The following is a 21,477-nucleotide window of genomic DNA, read 5'->3' as shown; positions in this document are numbered from 1 at the left end:
GATTTTCGGTCCATTCTTTTCATATAGCGTCTGAGAGAGAGATAGACACGATGTGGTATTTACTGAGAGAAATATGTCCGTTCTCAGTTTCATTCATACTTCGGAACCAATAAAATTCACTGAAGTGTTAAAACGCTTTCGCAACTTCCAACACACGGACTCATAAGTCGGCTTTTATCGGGAGACACGTGACAACATCTAGAAGAAGAATCAAAGTTTCGTGGAGGGAAAAACATCAAAAGAGTGAATATATATATATATACATACAAAAGTAGCGCTTGCACTTTTCCGATGCATTAAATCGCTGCTGCTTCGAGGACATGCATATATTATAAGAGCCTGTCTAGAAGAATTTGAACGCTCGCTCGAGAACTTCCGGGAAAGCGGAACCTTCGATAATATTTTTAACGACGCTCAAGGAGAAAATAACAACATAAAACGTATCCAGCAAGATAGAGAGGGATAATGACGAGAATACATATACGAGAGAATGCGAGAAATAGAACACTCATAATAGTGCCGTATTGTATAGAAAATAGTCCGAAAGAGAGCACTCGAAATGAAATAGTACTTGCATGCTTTCCGGCACGTGAAATATGTAGATTATATTTATTGAAGGCCTTCTCATAATGTTATCATCACAAAATGTTCGACGAATCTCTCGCTGCACCGGATTTTCCTTAACGTGACATGTTCCAAACAAAACATGTGCCGCTGCACGAATCAATGTTTCATTGTTCACTGAGATGTGGAGTGAACAATGCTGAGTTTTACGGAACTCTTGAGATACTCCCGGTACAATTCACGATCACCAAAACGGCCGCAGCACACTTCCAGATCACTTAAATGACTCGTGGCGCTATCAAATATTATTTTAGGGACGCACGACACAATTTCCAAATCACTTTGATGACTCGCGGCAAATTCAAAGATCATTTTAGTGACCTGCGGCACATTTTCACGTCACGTAATAAATAAAAACTGATCACTTAAACTGCGAAATAAAGCCTGGGTGTCAACGGGTTAATAACCAATTTTTACTTCATTGATATAGAATTATCCTTTTGTCTAGTGCGTGTACTTTAAAGTTCGAGGATAGATAATTGGTTATGTAACTAACTAATCGATCGAAAACAGTATTTGCTTATTTAATTAAAGGTTTCGTTTAATTAGAGCTAAAATGACGTACCAAATAATTTACGCGGAAATTATTTATTATTATCATTATAAATTTTTGGTTCTTACCATTTTCTTCTTATTCTACTTTTCAAAATCTGGCAGATAAAGGCATCATAGACATTATATTTATGGGGGTCTAGCATGGCCTCAAAAACTATGCCTTACTAAAAATACTGGTTATAAATATTATTTCATTATTGATTTTTATTTCAAATTTTTTACTCGTATTTTCGATTGCGTGTGCTATGTTATGTCGACAGACCAGACACGACCCAGGCTCTGTCCCTCCCGGGATATAAGCCTATTACCCTTGCGGGTTGGGTCACGCTGGGGAGTAAAAATAACTGCAGTGCCCAACGTGGGGATCGAACTCACGACCCTGAGATTAAGAGTCTCATGCTCTTCCGACTGAGCTAGCCGGGCACCGCTACTATGTTATGCCGACACAATTACGGTATATACCTATTATTTACAATAGCTTTTTTTTCTTACACATATTTTCAAACCTTAAGAAGAAAAAAATGTATTGTCAATGCTTTGCGCGCGCGATAAAATATCGTGCCGTCAGTGCAATAAAAATTAGTTCAATATCAAAGAAAACAATTCAGTTCATATAATGAGGCAGAAGAATAAAATTTCATTCACTCAATACTATTTTAGATTAAATTTGAAATTTTCCAAATTTTGAAAATTTGCAAAAACTATAAGCAAACGGAGGTTAGCAAGAAACTGTACTGCATATCGTCTTATATATAAATGTGAAAGTATATCTGTCTGTCTGTTCTTTATACAAATCTACAGTTTTAGACCGATCGTCGCCAAATTTTGCATATATGCCTAACCGGGCCGGGATTGAACCGAAGGCTACTTTAAAAGTTCGTCAGAGTTCGTAAAGGATTAAAAGCTCATAGTTATGATTTTTTTAATCCAATGATTCTTTTTGAAACACCCTGTACATTCATTTCTACGTTTCTTTAAATCTAGATCAAAGCGTATTATTGATACGCTTTGATCTAGATCTGCTCCTTCCATGAGTCGGGCGGGAAGGCGCCATATTGGTTAACTTCGGTTTGTGTCCCTCAAAGAAAGAGGGAGATATCACGTGATCGAAAAAGCCCCATTGAAGAAAACACGGGCAGCGCCGGGTATTATAGCTTGTCTTATATATAAATGTGAAAGCATGTATGTATGTTTGCTCTTTATACAAATCTACAATATTAGATCGATCGTCGCCAGATTTCACATAAATATACCAAACAGGACCGGGATTGAAGCATATGGAAAGCTCATCAGAGCTGGACAAATGCCAGAAAAATGGGCGAAAAACCTTCGGTCGACAATGATTTCTTTGCCCCCCCCCCCAACAATGCGTTTCACACATGCACATGCCTTTACAATGGTTTATCACTTCTCTAATGCTGCCAGTATTATCTAAACCATTTTATTCCTTTGTAATGGTTCGTCACATGTTCAATCCTCCCAGCAATTGGAGAAAACCCGGGCAGCGCTGGGTATTTTTGCTAGTATCATATAACAATCGAAAATATGTGCATCAAATTTGAAATAAATCAATGGCAAAATAATAAGTTTATAGGCATCTCTGCAAGAACATACTTTTTGATGCTTTCTGACCATGTTAGAAAGAATAAGACCCCAAATGATATTACTGATCCAAAAAAAATATATTTTCATTAATTTCACATGAATACCCGATTCCTCAATTTTTTGAAGTGTCTATGATATGCATTCAAAAAATTGTGAAAAATCAAACAAAAAAAAAAAGCTTCAGTTTACCCCCCCCCCCATCTTGAAAAAAACCCGTTCTTAATCCAGAAACTAGTACAATAATATGACGTCATATGACCAATAAAAGTCTTTGATAACAAAAATAATAATACTACTCGTTAACCTCTTGATGTTATTCTGAAAGGATTACATTGTCGGAAAAGAGGATTGCGTTTAGCATTACTGTGCGTCTGAAAGCCCTTTAAGAACCAAGATGCATTGTGTTTGTTTCCAAGTTAACGAAGTGATTCCTCCGGTCTCTCGGCGTTCGTTATAACGGGATTCGACTGTCCTATGAAATAGAAATTTTGTGGAATAACCTTTTTCTCGAAGTTTCGACCAGATCTATAAATAGTGAGGCGATCACAAGAGGCCGGATTCCAGAAGTCCGTTGTGTTTGAACTTTCCGAGAAAATTGTTAGCTCTCTGATTAGGTTGTAAATACGTGTATATTGCTGTTCTGTAAATAAATCTGTGTTTGTCCGTCGAACCGCTTCTTGTTTTACAATCTCGAAGTCTTGTGGAAATTATCCGGAACAATAGGATCTTATGGGTGCAGGGGCCATGCTAATCTTCTCTGTATCCTTCCAATTTTAGTATATGTACTGCCGAAGCGAGTACAGGATCCTATGGGCTGACTTCAGCTGGGGGGGGGGGGGGCTGAAGAGAAGAAAAAAATTTAGAAAGGGGGCGATGGAACGGAAAGTTTGTGAAACTATAACGTAAAGCGTCGAGCCGCCGCGAATGCAAGGAATGCAAGGTGACTTGTTGAATAACACATTTCGTGCTTGGCAATTTCCCCTCATTGAAATGTACAGCTCAGTCTCTCTGAATACTGCAATTAATTGTCTTTTATAAAAAGGGAGGCTGGTAGAGATCTCTTTTTTTTTAAAGATAAAGAAAAGATTAAATTATTTCTTTCATTGGTTTTTGTGGGCGCTAGAGGCTCGTTCGTATACCGGAAAAGCTATTTTACGAGCATCCTATATATACCAGTTTCTACCGTGCAAGCGGTAGCAATTTTACCTATCTGGCCCACGGACTGAAAAAGTTGTGCACCCCTGTTCTAAAATTTTGTGTAGGAGTGTGTAGATGTCGCTTTCCATGTGTGGCACATCTACTATAGAAATGTGCGAATATTTTTATTATCTATTGTTTCAAGCTCAGCAAAAAAAGTAATAATGATATTTTTGAGCTGTTCACAGCCATCCAAATTCAATCGAGAGTATTCATCTTCGTATTTCCACACTTTTATCGAGAGACTACTGATGTGTCATTGAGAAGTGTTCACGTGTTGTCGTTTCTTATAAATTTCGTCACTCGAGAATAGACCAAGACAGATCTACGGGAGGTGAAGTTGATTTCAGGTCGGCGCCTTGTGTGGAGTCATTGATACTCTTCTCGAATGAAATCGCTGAGTCTGCTCAGCGACGTGGAGACACAACCGACTCAGACGCTTTCTCAGTGATGAATGCCTCAGCTATAAATTCTTTTCTCTGAGAGATCGCGTCATTTCCGACTGAAAGTCTGAGGATTTCGCCGCGACGACGAAAATTCTCAGCTATCATTTCTAAGAACCGTCGCGTTGAGAGTTTTGATTTCGGGAAAGGCATATTATTGTAACAAGGTTTCAAGTATTGGAAAATTGGAAAAAAGGGTATACCCTTTGTCATACTGGCAGGTAAGGGGGGAAAAATCGATTTCCAAGTGACGGTTTATAGAGATGTGTCATAATGACATATACTATACAGCAGGGGTGCACGACCTCAGGTCCTCGAGAAAAGTGCAGCCCGTCAGGGAGTTCCCACGTCACCCGCGAAAGGTGTTCGTATGTACTCTTAATATGCCCAACAAGATAAGTACCTACTCTGGCCACATTTCCTTCATAAAAATAAGGGAAATCAGAACTGTACGGGACATTGTCAATTATCACCAAAAAAAAAATTGTTAAAGTTATTAAGTTGTCAATTACAGCTTAAAAAACTGTCAAGTTGTCAATTATAACCGAAACAAATGGAGGAATTGAAGTTGCCAATTGAAGAGAGCTCATTTTTCCTTTTCTTCCAAATGCACTTTTTGTCGGTATCTGAATCTTTGGGATTGAATCTACGATTATGCAATAGGGTCTAATCAAACGGGAATATTTTTGACAGAGCAAAGTTTGTCGTTTCTATCAAAAGGGAACATATCCACCATATACATTCATTCACTTCAGTAATTTTCATTGAAAAGGGAACATAAAGCGGTTGTCCTAATGGCTTTAAAGGAATTTTTCCTAAACGCCACATTTCTTCAGGAGCACTTTCAAAGTCGCTTCTATAGCAGAACCTCTTGATAACGAACACCCATGAGACCGAAAATGTTTACTCCCCGCTAATGAAGAGTGTCCGTTAAGTATTGATGTGGGGTTGTCCACTAACGGGAGTGTCCGTTATAGGAGGTTCCATTTTCTTTCAAAACAAGCACAACTCTGGAATATAACCAAGGGCAATTTACTACCTAGTGCAGGGGTTCTCAAACTTTCTCAACTCACGGTACCCCCTTTCCTCATTCAATGCTTATCTGCGAGTTCCCCCAGCTCCCCCGCTGTTTAACGAAGAATCTTTTCGAAAAACCTAGTGAGTTGGGCCGGAAGAGCAAGTGTGTGTACCTCACAGTCGGAGTGCGTAGCTAGCGTTCCGTCTGATTTTTCAGTGCTGTCATCTATATTTCAGAAGTGAAATGAGTGAACTGTAATGATTTAATATTTGTACCTCTTGTAAGCCTGTTGCTCTCTGTGGCGAGACATTTTAACTGGGAGTTTGGCTCGCATTCGTGTCCCGAATTCGGGAACCACGGGAAATCAACTTCAGCCGATCACCACTGCGGTGACTGAGTCATTGCCCTTGTTAACCCTCTGACTTATGTGGCGAAGGTGAGGTTCGAACCCGGTCCTCGTAATGCGAGTCTGTCACTATGATCACAAGAGGTTCCACTAGTACTACTCAACCAGGCATGCACCTCGTCCATGTTTCTCTGCGGAACTTCTAACGAATTGGTACGTGCTGGAATGTTCTTGCATGTGTCGTGAACCTAACGTAAAGTTTGTGCATTGCTTGTTATGTATACGCATTTCATATCGTACACCGTCCAGTCTTTATCGACCATTGCTTCCATCTTCTTTTCTAACCATGAGTGAAGTGTAATGCGTGAAGATTTCATCGTTGTAGGCCTGTCGTTCTCTGTGGCGAGAGTTTTAACGGGGATATCGACTCGCATTAGCACCACGAAGTTGGGAACCACAGACAAGAGGCAACCATAGTTTACAAGAGGTTGCACTTTTTTTTCTCAAACCTAGCACAACCATGGGCGGAGGTACGGGGGGGGGGCCCCGGCGTCAAAGGTGAAGTTGACTGATCTAATGTATATATGCACATATGAATTGACATCATCACAATCGTGCCCCCCCCCCCCAACTAGATGCGCCCAGAAATAATGACCGTGCCCAGACTACCAAGTCTATCTCCGCCTATGAGCACAACTCAGGTCTATCACCATCTATGGGCGATTTACTACCTAGTGAGTTGTGCCGGAAGTGTAACTGTGAGTGTACCTAACACAGTCTGAGTGCGTATCTAGTATTGTTTGATTTTTCAGTGCTGCCATCTATGTTTCAGAAGTGAAGTGAGTGATGGTTATGATTGAATTACAGTTGTACTGCTTGTAGGTCTGTCGCTCTCTGTGGCGAGACTTTTTAAACGAGAGATCGGCTCGGATTTGCGCCTCGATATATGTGAAATAAATGCAGTATATGTATATGTGACTATAATTAATTATGATATCATCATAATTCTCTTAATGTATCCGACTACGTTCGAGAGCACGTTTCCATAAAATGGCATTAGAGTGAATTTTAACGCCATTTTTTTTTTCTGATAGAAAGTGTCTCGAAACGTGAATACAATGATAAATTTTCGGCTATCTATGCCATTTCTTATGAAAAAGTCTTTTTTATGTTAAATTTTAAGCAAAACTCATGTAATATTCGAAACACGATTGCAAAACAATTTATGAATGGAGTGTTTTGTTATTCTCACAATACATTCAGACAATAATGGTGCAGGTGATGAACCAAAACTTGAGGAATTCTATGATATGCTCATAAGTTGCACTCAAATATGTCAATGTCTTCGAATGATTCGCGAAGCATGTAAAGTAAAGCTCTGCTATTTTAGCATTTTCTCTGGAGGATCAGTTTAATATGATTAGATACATCGCATTATATACTTTGAACGAAGAGCGAAGCTTATTAAACTCTATGCACTATTGAAAAATGTTGCCTGAGATTTCCAAAGCGTATAGAGTGAATTTCCTTCCTCGGATAACTATCGTCAATAGAAATATGAAAGTTGCTCTACATTGTTGGTAAATATACTTATGCACTGTATACATTTCTACGGGCTGCTGCAAATTTTTGCATTCAAAGTGAGTATTGCGATGTAAATGAGAGTGCTTTCACGTTGAGAATAGCTCGTATTTGAATCACGTGACAGAGAAAACCCATTAAAGGTGTGTTTCTTCCAAATAAAAACTTTCAGTTCAAAGCATTGGCAAGCAATTAATTCGTGCTCGCTAGGATAGGAGACTTTCCACGTTTAAAGCAGCACTTATATTTCGTAAACATACAACGTCTGGACGGTGGTACAAACAAAAATATCTCGACGTAAACAGCAAAAAAACATTTAGATAGTGCTATAAACAACGGAAAAAATTGTCAAAATTTAAAATTTCTGGCTTACACGGTCTGTACACACAGTTCCCAGATTAAATTTTCTTGGTGTTGTCTGTAGCACTATCTATTAACGCTAATAGTACTAAAGGCGATAATACACCAAGTCTTCCATTACTCTGCATTCTGTAAAAAAAATTCTCTTCTCTCTCTCTAACTTTCTCTATTTTTTTCCCAAATTTTGTTTTTGGTATAAGTAGAAAAAAGTATTATTATATTTTATTTTAAATACAAGAATCCAATAACATCACGTACGCACAGATAGCACATTGATAGCTTGCTCTCCATTCCATACGAGAGGCATACGTTACATATCCTTTGAAATGAATCTGAACATGCTCTGTATATTCCAGTATTTCTTAAGGTGGCCGATGGTAACGGTAGAAGCTTTAGGTTTAGTATAAAATCCTATGAGTGGGGTGGGGGAGGCGATGAGAAGATAATTTTTATTTGAAGGAGAGGGCAATGAAAGAAAAAGTTTGCAAAAAAACTGCGTTCTAATCAATCTGCCTCTGAGCATGCGTGTCACTTGAGATGCGTTGGAGGCGCTTACGTACTACATACAGGAAATACAGGGAATACTAGAAAGTGTATGTGTATCCGTGAAACGCATAAAAAAAAGGGCTGGGAATCGATTAAAATTTTTAACTGGTCAATCAAAACAATTTAATCGATTAATCGAATATTTTTTGCGACCATATAATATTAATAGATGCTATAAAATATATCCATTTCACTCACCTATTCTGTAGATGTAAATAAATATAAGAATTGTCAAGAAATTAAGGCTGCCCACTTCAAGAAATTTAATATGCTGAACATAATTACCAAAACTTGTAATTCCTTCACTTGGATCTTGGGTGCATGTGTGGTGTAGTAGTAGTAGGTAGGGCCCCCAAAAAATGGCTCGGGGATCCATGATGTTCTTTAGTCAGCCACCTCGTTGGGCAATTTGCCTGTTGTGGCGTTGTATTTGTATTTGTATATATACTGCTTGTTTTCCTCTTAGAAACCCCTTTCGAATAGTACTTGTTGATTCCAAGAATATATATAATATTCAAATAAGCTGCAGCTTCCGCGGAAACGATAAACTACTATTTGTAGTGGAGACAATAAATTTTTTTCCGTCTTCTCACATCAAATTCAATTTGAAACTGAAATCATCAGCTTTCGTTGAATCTAAATTTGATCAAAATATTGATTCAAATATTTTTGTAACATGGTCATGCAGTAAGATTTCGCAAGCTTTGTTTCGCCTTGGGAATATTGAAGAACTGATGACGTACGTACATAAGATCAATCTTCAGTATTCAGGTTTCCGCCATTTCAGTCCTTGAGGAAAAATATGGAGCTTATGGAATGCTATCGATAAAGTCAGTGTGTTAAAAGTGGGATAGGCCAGTTTGCTACCATGAAATTCGAAAAAGATAATGGGGAAAAATCTGACTTATTCCGTGTAGAAAACATTTTGATGTTTTTACGGGAACGTCTGAAAGTTTTGGAATTTAAAGAGAAATTAACACTATGAGTAAATGCCTCACCCCCAAACATAGTCGCACACAGAATTTTCTCGAGGGTGATTCAGATTTTTTTCCTTCTGGGAGGGGGGTATGTTTTTTCCTGTAAAATAACACTATAATCTTATCTCGGGAGAAAGGGTTAGGACCCCCCCCCCCTCTTTGCGTACGCCAATGCCCTAAAATATCCTTCAATAACATCTGTTGATATTGAAAGTCTATCCTGTGTCTTTTCAGAAGTTTCTATTTTGTTTTGTAGATTTCCTCTAACCCACTCATATCTTATGTGAACTGTTTACTTGAAAAAATCCCTTTTTGGTAATTTTCGATGGAGTCTAATGTTGAAAATGAATGTGATTTTCAGTACAAATACAAATACAACGCCACAACAGGCAAATTGCCCAACGAGGTGGCTGCATCATGGATCCCCGAGCCCCTACCTACTACTGCTACACCACACCCCCCCCCCCGCGGAACCCCCCAACGAATCGGTACATGCGGGAATGTGCGTGTACGTGTAGTGCAACCTGACGTAAAGTTTTTGTTTTCTGTGTAATGCTTGTTATGTGTAGTGCTGTCATCTGCCCCCAGTTTTACTAACTATGAGTGAAGTGTTATGGTTGAATGATTTTACCGTTGTAGGACTGTTGCTCTCTGTGGCGAGACTTTTTAACGGGGAGATCGGCTCGCATTTGCGCCTTGAAGTTGGGAACCACAGAAAACCAACTTCAGCCGACCACCACTGTGGGGTTCGAACCCGGATCCTCGCATCACGAGTCCGGCACTATAACCACTCGACCACCACAGCGGATACTGTACATTTTATATCTGACCTCTAGTTTATATAGGGGCCGTTCAAGTATTACGTAAGCCTTGTCAGCAAAATTTCGTCATCAGCTCTGTCCCTCTGAATTCTAACTCATATTTTCATAAAGGGTGGTTGATGACGTAAGCATTATCCAAACCACCCACCCCCCTTGTCATCAAAAATCAGCAAATCGGAACCCCCCCCCCCATCGATGATGACGTAATACTTGAACTGCCCCATAATGACTGGTTCAATATCTCAAGAATTTTGTTCTGTTATTTCAATAGCATTTTGTCTCAGTTTTTAAGAAATATTTCTTTTTAAAGGCATTTTTTTTAATTTTTAGAGCATTTTTCCAGTTTTTGAGCTATTTTTCATTTTTAGGTGAAAAACATCCTGGTGTTTTTTTTAATGAACCTCGACTGTACTTGGACTATTCAAATAGCCTTTAAATTCTCTTCGAAAGTTTTAAAATATTTTTAATCACGTCTCCACTAGTGTTGCATATTTTGTCTTATAAATAATAAGCTAATACATTCTGGATATTATATTAATTGAAGACGACAAGCTAAAGGCGATTAGGAAAGAACCAAAATTAAACACGACTTTTTAAAAAAAAATAGTTATTATAAAAAAAAAATTCCTGAAACTTTACACGCAAAATAGGAAAAAAACTAATTATGAAACTCGAGGTACGGCTTTACCTTGAACAAGATTTATAGCCTTAATATCTTCATTGAAACGGAATAATCTTGTTTAAGAAAACTCACATGCGAGAGTAAAGGGGGAGAAAAGATGATTATTATTTTTTTCTGCAAAATTAATAATTGATATATCTTTACTGTAAACTAATTATTTAATTGAAAAATATCCATGCTTCAAATATCACTATACATAAAATTAGTTTATCTCGTGTGGTAAATTACTTTCTTTTGGAAAGAACCTGGTGATTCCGTAATTAAATCGACGTCACTTGCTCGAACAAGTAGATCAGCACTAAAATTGGTGCATAAGCTTAATTAAGGATCTCTCTCCGGATAGAGGAACTTTCTTCGCACACAGCAACGTTATCGAAAGTTCTCGCTGCGGAAAATCTGATTAAAAGAAGATCGAATGACAAAACGACGTCTAAAAATGACACGACCTTTTCAGTGCCGCGGGCCAGAAAATTGTATACAGGTTGGTTCTGTGATTCCTCTTCGCCGCATTTTACTCTCGAACCGTTGATCGTAGAGGCATACTTCGAATTTAGAAAACGTATTCTGATAAGGGGCCGTTCAAGTATTACGTAAGCAAATTTTTAGTAATTTTTGACCCACCTCCCCCCTTTGTCAGCAAAAGTCAGCAAAACGCTGACCCCTTCCCCCCCCCGTTGTCAGCAAAATTTCGTCATCAGCTCTGCCCCTCTGAATCCTAACTCATATTTTCATAAAGGGTGGTTGACGACGTAATCATTATCCAACCCCCCCCCCCTCCTTATCATCAAAAGTCAGCAAATCAGAACCCCCCCCCCCCCCATCGATGATGACGTAATACTTCAACGGCCCCTAACGCGTTGAATGCAGATATAACGTCATTCGTAATGCAGTGTTGCAAGGGATTGCATAGTTATTGAAAGATAAAATTTAACTTTTTGTACTGACAGCTAATCCTCGAAAACTCAATTAGAAAACTGTTTCCTTGTCATTCCTGGGGGGGGGGGGAAACACCTTAACACCTTCCACGTTTCTAAGTGTAGTCACGTATTACGTCGTATTACGTGGATTAATAATGAAGAGAGTGGATTGATAATGAAGTGAATGTGGATTAATAATGAAGTGAATGTGGATTAATAATGAAGTAAATGTGGATTAATAATGAAGAGAGTGGATTAATAATGAAGAGAGTGGATTAATAATGAAGAGAGTGGATTAATAATGAAGTGAATGTGGATGAATAATGAAGTGAATGTGGATGAATAATGAAGTGAATGTGGATGAATAATGAAGTGAATGTGGATGAATAATGAAGTGAATGTGGATGAATAATGAAGTGAATGTGGATGAATAATGAAGTGAATGTGGATGAATAATGAAGAGAGTGGATTAATAATGAAGTGAATGGATTAATAAGCAAGTTAATAAATAAATGATGAAGTGAGTGTATGAATGAACAAGTGAACAGGTAAACGAATAAGCCGCTGAATGAGTCACTCATTTCTTCACTCACTTGATCACTCATTTCTTCACTCACTTGATCACTCATTTCTTCACTCACTTGATCACTCATTTATTCACTCACTTGATCACTCACTCGGTCATTCATATGGGCACTCACTCGGTGACTCATACGGTCGCTCACTCTGTCACTTTTTTCAGCGGTGATTTCCCATCTTTTGAATTGTTTGTTCGAGAATTTTCCCAGCGGTGGATTTCCGTATCGGTGTAAATCCGTAGAGTGATACCGATTGATAATAGAACGTTAATAATATAAATATTCTAAGTGAAACGAATCCAAGAAAATCAATTGAATTGCTTTCAAAGAATTAAGATAATTTTTATTTGTGCTTTACCTCCCTCTCAACATTTTTCTTAAAAAGAGAATTCAGATGCTCTTATCTATAAGACAAAACTATCCCAAAGTGATTTAGTTCACCGAATTCGCCAATTGTGGAAAGTAATTTCAGTGTTGATTTTATCCAAACAAAGTAGGAAATGAAAAGATTTGAGAGAAAAAAAATATAAAAACGCAAACTTTTTTCTTCATCCGAGAGAAGGGAAAAAAAGAGGCCAAAAAACAAATTTCGATTCGGATGTTTCTTGAAAGAGCGAATCTGTTGGAATGATGGCTCCGCATTCGACTTGAGAGATTGGCTACTTTCGACGTAATGAATAGTTGCCGAAAAATGCTCCCAAAACAGCTTAAGTAAAGATAGGAAAGTGTTTTTCTTTTCAATTCTGTAGGTGCTGAAATGAGCAAAGAGGAGTCTCCTCCTTTTTTTTTTTCTATTGTTTTCTATCTCCCTATCTAGAGTTATTTTTTTCACTCATTTTTGAGGATTTTTCCTACTTTTTTCACAGAATTTCTTCTGTTTGTGGAATCTCGGAAAAAAATTTTGGAATATATATCTTTCCTCGCTATTATTCTATACTTACTATTGTATGTGGGTAGGAAACAGTTTTTTTGTGTGTGGAGGGAACGTAAGATATAAAAATAATATTGAATACTTGGTATTCAACACCGTATCCTATTATTTTATAAAATAAAAATATTTTCTGTTACTATTTATGGGATTGATTTTATTTGATAGCATATAGGGCGTTCGGCAGAGAGTAACTGGGGAAGAAAAAGATGAAACATTTTGTTGTTGATTTTAAATGTCAAGTATAACATCAAAGAATATCTTGAACAGTGAGAGTCTGAAGACTGTAAAGTAGACATTAAGGAGCGTTATAAAAAATAAAATTTATATTCACTATAAGAAAGTAATGATTAGTAAAATCAACAACTCCCTCTATTATCACTTCTTTACCTACCGAAACATTTTTTTCCCCGTACCGTTTCAGTGAAGAAACTAAATGTTCACCGAGACGTAAGGAATCAAAATTCTTGATTTCTACAATTTTATGAATGCTAAATAAATACATCAAAATGTGTCGCAAATGAAGGAATGCATATAGTATAATTGAAGTGTAGATATCTCTACGAATTTTCAATCAAATATCTCGATGTAAATTTCCATCGATGTTATTGCTTGAAGGATGCGTGACAGTTCCACACTCATCTACATTTATTTAAACTCTTGATTTGATTTGATCGATCGAAAATTGGATTCGCTGTCGAAGATACGCGAAAAATCATCAGCGCCTCAAAAAACACGAATAAACTAAGTTGAAAAATGGAGACGTTAATTAAAAAAGAGGAGAACGCAAGCTTTCTACTCATTTCTGAGACATACGCTCAAGCCCCTCACGCGTATCTATTTAGCGGAACGAACGTATTTTGTGCATTTCATGGAGATCGCGTATTTTCTGTGGATTTCATGGAGTACGCGGGTATCCTAACATATTTCAATTGGTTCGTTTGTCTTCTAAATATTTTCAGTGGGTATGCAAGCTTCCTACATATTTCTAAGAGCACGCATATCTCTTACACATTTTTAGAAGTTTGCATGCTTCATACGTAGGGATATTACCGACTTCTGTGTATTTCAAGGACTACGCATATTATCAGCGCATTCCAACGAACGCGCATCTCACTTGATAAGCATAACTTCTGTGTATCTCTAAGGGTACATAAACTTCTTTACATCTCTACGCACGCACGCACGCACGCACGCACGCACGCACACACACACTATGCATTTCGAGGTGGAGGCACATTGTGTAATCAAATTTCTAAGACCACCCTTTTTAAGAGGTTAACATTTCTACGGATACGTAAGCTTTATATGCATTTCTTGGAGTACACATACAAATCCTGCGAATATCTAGAGATATTACCGACTTCTGTGCATTTTGGAGGAGTACGCAAATTGTCAGCGCACTCTGAGCTACGCATGTATCCTAGGCATTTCCAAGGGTATTCGAAGCTCAAAATATTCTAACAACTACTCGCCCTTAAGATAGCTATGGAATGTTCCACTGGTTTACGTATTTTTCTAGAACATTAGTTGCCATTATGGCTTGAGAGAGAAAATGTTCACCACGGAATAAATTCAATAATTATTTTTCCTTCGAAATCAAGGGAAGAATTTAGGGGCAAAGAGGGATTAAAAATATAATGGCTAGGGAAAAACAAAATTCGAATTGTCTCATCGTATTAATGAGTGTTTACATTCAATCATAAATTCAAATACAGGATTTCCAGAATGTGATAAAAGAAAAGAAATCCACCACAATGTATTTAACTTATGCTTCCAATGTTCTCTGTATCAACACTTGTTTTTTACTGATTTCACGGATTACTATCCGGTAATGATGAACATTGATCCCATTTATTTACCTCAAAATGTATATAAATTACAGACATTTCTTATGGTATACCTGTGTTCAATGATGAAAACGATTGTTGATGATATTATCAACACAATGGTAATGGGCATTTTGTTTAAAATTTCCAAAACCGAAAGAGCTTATCTTCATGAGAATCTTATATGCATATCATACAGTGTATGTGGAGTTTTATGTCGAATTTTCAATTATTTCTCCGATAAGGTGTCCATGAGTATACGATATCATCGTAATTAAATACAGAAAACATACCAGAGTTTGTGGTAAACAATTTCAAAATATTATCACAAATTTTGTTCCGTATTTCCCCCTCTCAAAACAAAACCATTCGTTGGCAATATCCCTGGTAGAAACAGATTATTCATAATCTAATACAGAAAACATACCAGAGTTTATTAAATTTGGTAAACAATTTCAAAATATTATCACAAATTTTGTTCCGTATTTCCCCCTCTCAAAACAAAACCATTCGTTGGCAATATCCCTGGTAGAAACAGATTATTCATAATCTTCAGATTTTATCTATAACGTTCACGAACAGCATGGCATCATAAGTATTTCTGTCATCATTTAAATCATCTATTACAAAGATGGTAAAAATTATTACATTCATTAAAATTATTCGCGAATAATTCCTACGGAAAATTATCAGACATTTCTGCGATCTTTTCGGGAAACTAATGGAATTCCTCGTCGCTGGAAGACGTATTTACAAGTGTAAAACTTATTTCTGGGAAACAAATTCTTATACCCGGAGCAGCGGGTATGTGTACAATTGATTGGAACACCGCAACGATAGAATTCGACGCTGTTGTTCTCCTCAAAGCGAAATTAATTCAATTATGAACGATAATTAAACAACGAACGAACGGTAGAAATTGAATAAGACATTCTATCTTTCTTGAATTTTTCGAATTTTTAGTTCTCGATAACACTGTTATAAACCCTCCCCATTTGTTTCTCGTTCTGGAATATTTCTTTTAGAATTTCTGATTTTGTGGCATAGTAATTAGATAAGGTTATCTGAAACAACTTGCAGAATATCAGTTCTTATTCATGAAATTTGTATTTTTTTCACAATTTCGGATATATTTATTCCCTTTAGGTATCATTACATTTCAAAAACGCAGTTCTGTTTTTGTAACTGATTTGCCATGTATGCATCATTAAAGTTGTATTATAATTACTAACTGAAAAAAGTAACCGAAGAAGGAGAATCGCAAATTATTATTTTCGAAAAATACTGAAAAAACTGAATGATTCTTATAAAAATTTTATTGCTGAAAAACATACATTTTTCTCAATAATATTGTAAATATTTCTCACAAAAACACAATATTTATTTTTATAATTCCATTGAATTTATCTCTTATATGTATCTTGTGTTATATCATAAAAGTATATATACTCTATAAGGGTTCTGAGTATTATTTTGTGAAATAGAAGATATATTTCAAACTAGTTTCATTAGCGATCCGTATATTGAAAACGAATTTCAAATCTTAAGTTCATTGGAGAATGTTGTGCACGCGTTCGACATTTCTCTGGGACAAGACAGTCATTAACGTCGAATATTATGCACAGTTTCTTACTGAAAGGTTTATTCGTAGTTAAATATATTCTGAAGATTTGTTGTATATAGTACTTTGATTTCAGATACTTTCCACTGAGGGATGAATATTCCCCATTGAATTGAAGAAATCATGACTGTGTAACAGGAAATGGAAATTGTAATCCCATCTGATTAATTTTTTGAGATTAATTTGAATATGATTTTGTTGAAGAAAAGCATATTTATTTGGCTCGCCTAAAAATGTATTTCTTCAACTGTATGCATTAAGGAAAAATGAAATTCCAAGTCACGAATCCCAGGTGTTTCAATTTGAGGAGACTGAGAATTCAAGGATTTGTTACGAATTCTTTCATTCGATAAAACTGTATTCGTGAGAGTATCTGTATAGATTCTGGTATTAAAATTACTGATATTTCATCATCATTGTCATCGTCGTCGTCCATCATTTTAAATCCACTGCTATATGAAGGTATCCTCTAGTTTTTTTCATTTTACTCTGTCTGATGCTTTTGCCATCCTGTTGACTCCAGTCAAGGGACAGAGCGGGGGCCATGTTTGGTGTTTGGTGTTGACTCCAGTCACTTTTCGGATCTCGTCAATCCATTGCATTTAGGGACGGCTTCGCGGACGTTCAATACCACGGTTACAACAATTCAGCATGCTTGTGGTCCATCTGCTGTCCAGTCTTTTTCCGATATGTCCAGCCCATTTCCATTTTAAACGTTCAATTCTTCCCTTGTTATCTTATACCTACTACTACTAAACCACACATGCACCTTGTCGATATTCCTCTATGGAATGTCTAACGAATGAGTACGTATTAGGATGTGCGCGTATGTGTTCTATTGGTATTGAAAGACCGGACACACCCCGCTTTCCATCTCAAGTAGATATAGAAGCATTCCCGAAGGAAGGGTACATCGGGAATTTTATTAAATGTGTATATGTATATATATCTATAAAAAATTTTATAATCGGTTAACAAGTCCGATTATAGGAGTATAAATAAATAAAAAATAATTATGATGAATCGTGGACTAAGAATCGAAGTCTGAATTGATATTGTAGCGTCCTTGGCACGTCTGGACTCGATAACCAAAGTTCCGTTGGTGGTGGTGGTCCGTCCGCGTACGTTGGATGCCACAAGTTGTAGTCGTGTAAGCCGTACAACGACAAATCGATGTCATGTTTGCGTCACATGGAGTCCTGGTCCAAGTCAGAAAGTCAACTTCCGCCGACCACCACTGTGGCGATTATAATTATCATATACCATTTTGCGTGGCTTCTTATCGAAGTGATTCGTTTTTTGTCTCTGTTTGTGATGCCTACTATACATTTTTTCATGCTTCTTTGTGCTGTCTGTAACTTTTGTACCGTCTTTCTTGTGAGTGTCCATGCTTCAGCTCCATAAGTCAGTGCTAGTATCACATATTGGTTAAACACATTATTTTGCAGGCATAATGGCATGTGACTCGTTTAGCCACAGTTTATGCCAAAAGTGCTCCATCCGATCATGATTCTTCTGCTTATTTCATTAATGATTCAGTTTTCCATTGGGCAATTGTCCATTGTCCCAAGTATACATAGCTTTCTACCTCTTTTATGTCTGTGTGGTTAAGCAGGATCTTCTTCTTCGAAGCAAAAGAGTTGAACATTACTTTAGTCTTTTGTAAATTCATTTTCAAACGCACCTGAATACTTGCCTTCTCCAGTTCCTGTACCATTTCTTCTAGTTCGTCTGGATTAGTGCTGAAAATACTAATGTCGTTAGCAAAACGCAAATGGTTGAGAAATTCTCCATTCATTTTAATTACTTTCTCTCATTCCAATCCAGTTTCCTGAATACTTCTTCTGAAACAACGGTAAAGAGTTTTGATGAGGTAGTATCACCCTGTCTGACTCCTTTCCCAAGTTTAATCTTTGCTTTTCCTTTATCCAAACGAATGGTTGTAGTTGCTTTGTCATATATTTTCTTAATGACATTGATGCAAGTCTTCTCTACCCGAATTAAATCTAGAGCTTTAACAACAGCAGATGTGACTACCGACATGATGCTGACATTTAATGTGTGGATTAATATAATACTGAAAATTCGTTATTTATATACATACTTTATATGTACATAGTTTTGATACACAGTATCATCTACAGTAACGAAGGGCACTGAGGGGCTTAAAGCACTGAGCCAAATCTTATCTCCCGTCCATTGTAGCGGAAGGAGGGGAGGAGGCGATGTTGATGTTGATGAATATATATTGTGACTCCTCAAACATAATAATATATTCATTTGAACAATTTCTACGACACAAACAAAAAAGTGTAGTGATACATAGAAAAACATATAAGTGAGCTGCCGCTGGTGTATCAGCCACATGGCTCCGTAAGGAGACTTACTCGATTGTACAGGTCATTCGGCTCTCTGGGCCAAAACATGTTTTTGAACAATAAAAACGCCGAATCCCCACAGTACCTCCCCGCAAGAATGTAAGCCGGTCATGCTGGAGGGGAAACGAAATCTCACAGTTCGACCGGAACGAGTTGTGATAGTTCGTGAAGGATCAGTTTTTGTTTTGTCCGATGTGGAACAGTCTGCCTCTCTTGCAATTCTTCTAGAGTAGTGAGGAAGAAGGACGGTTCGAGACGGTCGATCAGCACAGTTTGAGACTTGTGATTGACGTCCGAGGTGTAGAACTTGTTACTACGTGCAAGAACCTTGATGGGTCCGTTGTAAGGCGACTGAAGAGGTCATCGAACAGTGTCAACTCGTACGAAGACGTTGGTAGCTGTTGACAAAGTCTTATGGACGAAGATGTCGTGTTGACCACGATGACTCGCTGGAACAAGTTTGAGGTTCTGTATTTGTTCTCGGAGAAGAATCAAGAATTGATCAGCTCGTGGAGAGATCTTGGAAGAGTGGAAGAATTCCCCCGGCAAATGTAGTGTCTCACCGTAGACAAGTTCTGCGGGACTGGCTCCTTGCGGACTCCTTCTGCGGGACTTCTCCTTGAGGCTGCAGCGGATTTCAAATAAGACGGATGGCAATGCTTTTGTCCAGTTGTTAGTCTGGAGACACATAATGGATGCCTTCAGCTGTCTGCGGAATCTCAACCATCCTGTTAGCAGCTGGATGGTAGGAAGTGGCTCTTGTCCTCTTTGTTCCCAGTAGACGAGCGAAAGAACGTAACAGCTCAGATTCGAATTGTGCACCACGGTCAGTAGTAACAACTTTTGGGACACCAAATCTTGAAATCGAACCCGTAAAGAAAACTTCGGAAACACATTATTCGGTTTGAATGATCATAGGAAACACCTCGGACCACCGAGTAAATGTGCCGACGCATGTAAATAAAGACGACAATAAAGCTCTTAAATCGCTAAAAATATATCGGGTTTAGACTGTCCATCAATGAGTCCTGACTTGGATCCTATTAGGAATGTATGGGACATTCGGTACCGTGTTTATACGATAAATGTTTTTGCAAATAAAATACAGTATTCGACCGTTGATGACTTGAAGAGCTCTATCGAGAAAGCATTAGTGCATTTTTCATGTTGGAACCCTACAAAATTTAATTAGATCTAGGGAGGATAGTGCGTTTGATGTTGTTGGAAAACAAATGAAAAGTCGCTTAGTTATTTTGCAACTTTTGTAGACCTGCCCATTTTGAAGTCGAAATTTCTCGTATTTTCAATACTATAAATAGTCTAAATGTTATTTCGTAGACATTTTTTTTCCATAAATGTTATTATCCATTAAAAGTGGCTAATTTTACTCACCGTATTTTTCTTGTTACTTTAAGAAAAGTGTATTATCTAAATTTTTGATACGGATCGTGTATAATACAACAGTAGATATACCATATAAAAGTTGTCCCATAAGTTAGCAAATAGTTAAAAAATTGAAGGAATTGGTGTATTTAAATGTGGTTTGCGAAAAAGTTATTCTCATGAAGGGGTTTTGTTTTTGGTACAAAAAAAAAATTAGTTCAAACTTTTCGACATAAAAGGCAGTCCACAAAATCAAATCAATGGAAATATGCAATTGGAGGGCGTGCGATTAATGGTTCATCTCTGAATGTTTCGGGTAGTGGCGCTTGCACAATCTTTTCATTGTGATGTTGGCATTGGTGGATAAAAACGCTATTGATGAAGTTGTTTTTCTGCTACGAATCGCCCACTAAAGCTTTACCTTGAACCTTCGCTAGCATATTAGGGTGCCGTAAATGAGACTATAACAGCCTAACGCACTCCATCATCGCTCTGTCAATGAAATGCAGTAGAGCAACAAAGCCAAAATCTTCAAGGAAGTTTCGGAAGATTGAAGAAAGGTTCAGGACCAGAACCCCCTCTTGTTGCTTTTGTGCATCACCATCTGTCGACGAAAATTTGAATTAATTTTTTTCTCTATAACAAAAAAAAAAAAAAATAAAAAAATAATAATAATAATTTTCCTACGTAAAACTATCTTTAGTCCAAGGATACTTCCTTGAGGAATTCCACTTGTTACGCCAGTCCAACCAGAGAAGTCCCCGTTCACTATCATTCGTTGAGCGCTATCTTTTAATCACGACTCTATCCAATTCAGCAAGTTTCCCTCCAATCCCAAACTCGTTCAAACGCTTCAAGAATTTACCATATTGGACCAACACCTCCTACAGAAGAAGGCCTCTGCACGATACTCGTGACGTCATTGAAGAAGGTGATTTCTCCAATTCCCAATGGATATACTGCAAAAAAAGGTAAAGATATCGCATGCGTCAGCCTACTATATTCAATGAGAATAGGTGAAATGGCCTTCCTCAGTGACGTAACGAATTTCGTGCAGAGGCCTTCTTCTATAGGTGGCGTTAGTTGGA

At 37.5% G+C, this 21,477-nt stretch overlaps 2 non-coding genes across 2 annotated transcripts; both read right to left on the bottom strand.

The window, feature by feature from the left end:
• Positions 1-1,529: 1,529 nt before the first annotated feature.
• TRNAK-CUU (transfer RNA lysine (anticodon CUU)) lies at positions 1,530-1,602 on the bottom strand. The gene has a single exon. It is a non-coding gene; the product is annotated as a tRNA-Lys (tRNA).
• Positions 1,603-3,478: 1,876 nt separating this feature from the next.
• On the bottom strand, positions 3,479-3,585 carry LOC149071523 (U6 spliceosomal RNA). Its single transcript, XR_016194664.1, has one exon. It is a non-coding gene; the product is annotated as a U6 spliceosomal RNA (small nuclear RNA).
• Positions 3,586-21,477: the final 17,892 nt, after the last annotated feature.

The sequence above is a fragment of the Pholcus phalangioides genome, unplaced genomic scaffold (assembly GCF_987345545.1).
Source record: "Pholcus phalangioides strain wild (caught in Gottingen) unplaced genomic scaffold, Ppha-v1.0 ptg000018l_1, whole genome shotgun sequence".
NCBI classification, from domain to species: domain Eukaryota; kingdom Metazoa; phylum Arthropoda; class Arachnida; order Araneae; family Pholcidae; genus Pholcus; species Pholcus phalangioides.
Note: the sequence above shows the minus strand (reverse complement) of the source record. Positions and strands in the feature narration are given on the sequence as shown.